The following is a 3,851-nucleotide window of genomic DNA, read 5'->3' on the forward strand; positions in this document are numbered from 1 at the left end:
CCCACAAATTTATAATGAATTGTAAAATAATTATATGGTTCACAATAAAATAGTTTTGAGATAATTAGAGGTGATGAAATAGTTTAAAGGGAATGAGTTAATAAAGTAGTTTAGAGAAGTAAGAGTGTTAGGAATAATTTAAAAGAGGAATCAAAATCAAAATTAATTGGTTCTATAAATAATATTAGAATTTTTAATTTTAGTTTAAATAACTTATTTTGTTTTATTGTATAGAGATTGATGTGTTGACATTTCTTTTTATATTGTAATTAGTTTTTATGGGGTAATTTATTTGAGTTGTTTATTTGTATGAGAGTTTGAATTTCATATATGATTTTGTGAGAATGTTGTGATTTTTTAAGAATTGTGTGTTGTTAAAAACTTAGAAGTATAAAGGATTGAGTTTGTAGAGTAAGTTATATTGGAATATTAATGGATCGGTGAGGTTGAAAATTGTTGTTATTAATATCAAAGGCTATCCAAATGAAAGAGAAAGATATATAGTGAATTAAAAATTTTCTAGACTTTTCTAATGATATAACGCAAATTCTAACTCCTCACAGTTCAGAAAAAATGAATTTTAAATATGTGTTATACATTATGCCAATTGCACTAATTGGCCCATACAATGGAAAAGTCAATCCTACCCTATACCCCAAAGCACTATAAATAGTGATGAGAATGAGAGCCATTGCTCACGTGAATTCCATTCTATTTTGGAAAGCATGATGAGAATATATGAACTTCGTACATCATGAAATATTAAGATGTAAAGTGGGGCCAATACCCCAAAGCACTATAAATAGTTATGAGAATGAGAGCCATTGCTCATGTGAATTCCATTCTATTATTTTGGAAAGCATGATGAGAATATATGAACTTCGTACATCATGAAATATTAAGATGTAAAGTGGGGCCAATACCCCAAAGCACTATAAATAGTGATGAGAATGAGAGCCATTGCTCACGTGAATTCCATTCTATTTTGGAAAGCATGATGAGAATATATGAACTTTTCTGAAGTACCTGCTCAGCTGTAGGATAGTTTTTGGAGTATTTTTGGTTATCATTAGAAGGAGGCCAATGTTTTGTGCGGAAGAGATTCCATTATGATTTAGAGGAGGTTAATTTCGATGTTGGAGGGCACATATTTCTATTGTGGTTGAATTCTTGTAATGAGTTTGAGTCATATTAATGGTTAAAGTTCTCTAAAGACTTAATTTTGTTTTGGAATCTTAAATTATGTTAGATAAGGTTAAAATTGTAATTTTTTCAGTTTATATCATAGTTATCAAATTAGCTTGAATATGTCCATGGGTATTGGATAGACGGTGCTAAGCTTACAAAAAAAATAGCTTGAATACAAAATAATTGGATGAAATTCGATTCGTTTCCTTTGAAAGTCAATAGTTAGTTGTTTGTTCTTTTTGTTTGCTTTTTTTTCTTTGGGAAGAAAAAAACAGAGGTTATATGGTCCATCATATCCAACAAAATGATGCAAAATTGTATTTTATAATATATTTTATTCATATTACCTATTTATCTCTCTCACGGAAACATTTACAAATAAGTACATAAAGAAATTGGATTTGCACCTAAGTAGTGCCATAAATAGTCTAGCAACATATGAGCCAGGAAATGACATTGAAATTCAAACGGATGGAAATGAACCCCTTCATCCAAACACCCTGCAGAGTAGAAACACCAGTTCATATGATGATGAAAGTGAAGAGAAAGATATGGAAGTTTATGAAGACAAAGAACAAATCATTAGAAAAAAATTTCAGCAATGGAGTAAAAAACAAATAAGATTTTTCTATTAGAAAATATGGCAAAAGGAAAGTTAGGAATATGAAGTGAATTAAGTAGAGTGAAGAACACACTTTAAAGATGGATAGTTTTGGCAGAAGTCAATAAGTCAAAGAAAAATTACAATAACAACAAGAGAAAAATTTTCAGAGATTACGACAAGAATGCACAATAGAGAAAGAAGCAATTTAGAGGATATATAATTTGAAATAAATGAAAAAAAACAATGCAAAATTGTAAAAGTTTGAAGTCATTGTAAGGCTAGATGATACTTAGACCAATAGACACGTTTGAGTAATGATTGACTCGATTTTTATTATAAGCCTAGCAGGTGTAGTAGAGTTATGTTGAGTCATACAATCTTAATTAAGGGGAGTGTTGAAAATTGTAATTTAGATTTTGAGTTAATTAGTGTTAGTGTAGAAAGAAGCAATTTAGAGGATATATAATTTGAAAGAAATGAAAAGAAAATGCAAAATTGTAAAAGTTTGAAGTCATTGTAAGGCTAGATGATACTTAGACCAATAGACATGTTTGAGTAATGATTGAGTCAATTTTATTATAAGCCTAGCAGGTGTAGTAAAGTTATGTTGAGTCATACAATCTTAATTAAGGGGGAGTGTTGAAAATTGTAATTTAGATTTTGAGTTAATTAGTGTTAGTGTGAGTTAACTTACGCAAGTGTGAATCACTTTAAGTTCTCTTATATTTAGTGAAGTCAAATAATATATGATTTTTGCATATTAAAATTATTTTAAATAAATTCTTAATTTAAAATGATAAATACCCCCGGATAAATTTATTGTAATCAATCCCAGCTTGTCTCAATTTCTAACTTATGCTTATCACACAACCAAAAATTAACGTTAGTAACTTTCATTCAAAACATTACAAGCCATTATATTATATGAAAAATAATATGTAGCGTCACCTGTAAATCCCTTTTGCTAATCGTACATAATCTGGTCGATACACTTCACAATATCTCCTTGTTTCCAGTATCGGTAGACTGGTGTACCAAGAAGTATCCAGCATGTATTTAATCTAACCATTGAGAATATTGCAGTTCTATAAACCGAAAGTTCGTTTCTCGCTAAATCCAGCGTAGACTTTAGCTTCATCCATAATATTTTCTCCCTGAAATGCAACGTGAAGGTTATACTCAACATACTTCCTACTTGTTTGTTAAATTGAACTTCGGAGCCAAGTAAGTGCCCATTGTTCTCCTTGAAGTTCTCGAAAACCACTGTTTATGAAAGTGTCTAAATGTTACAATAAACTAACCTGACAAATAGACCGAGGAGTCTGAACTAACCTGACAAATAGACGGAGGAGTCTGAACTAACCTGACAAATAGACCGAGGAGGAGTCTGGGAGTGGGTTATTTAAAATTGTGGTTTAATGATTAAGTGGGGAGGTTTGATCTTTACAGTAATGAGATTTAATCAATTGAAAACAAAAACCTGATTTCTTCCGTTGAATATTTTTTAGATAAATAAAAAATCGATAGCGAACTTACTAGCTTCTCTTTAGAGAAATAATCAACATACTAGTATCGTATGATTTCTACCTTGAGTTACGTTGCATCGATGCAACCGAAGTAATCGAAAGGCCATGGCAGTGATTTCAAGATCAGCTATGGAGTTAAAATTGTGATACCCTATTCCTCTTTCATTCCAGTGGCTATATACAATACCATAAATTTCAATGTGCAGAAAAGTTATAATGCAATCGAATTACAGTATTTCTGTGGATGGATTTTATTCAATTACCTGTAAACGAAATCAAGAAATGCGTTGATTTCCTTTTCAAAGTGACTATCGATACCAAGGCGTTCAATATTGTCGACGACCAAAAGACGTTCAATTATATCCACAGGATACATACAAGGCACTGGATGTATTCATTAATTTTTATTAAATTTTAAATATATGTTGCATCTCTGATGAGCATGATGCCTTGATGATCTTTATTCTATCTATAAAATTTTAAAATATTCCAAAGGATTCAACAATACGAAAGCAAAAATCTCACAACAACCC

The sequence above is a fragment of the Pinus tabuliformis genome, chromosome 2_2 (genome assembly GCF_031772625.1).
Source record: "Pinus tabuliformis cultivar Carrire ecotype Pingquan chromosome 2_2, CPIR1, whole genome shotgun sequence".
NCBI lineage: Eukaryota > Viridiplantae > Streptophyta > Pinopsida > Pinales > Pinaceae > Pinus > Pinus tabuliformis.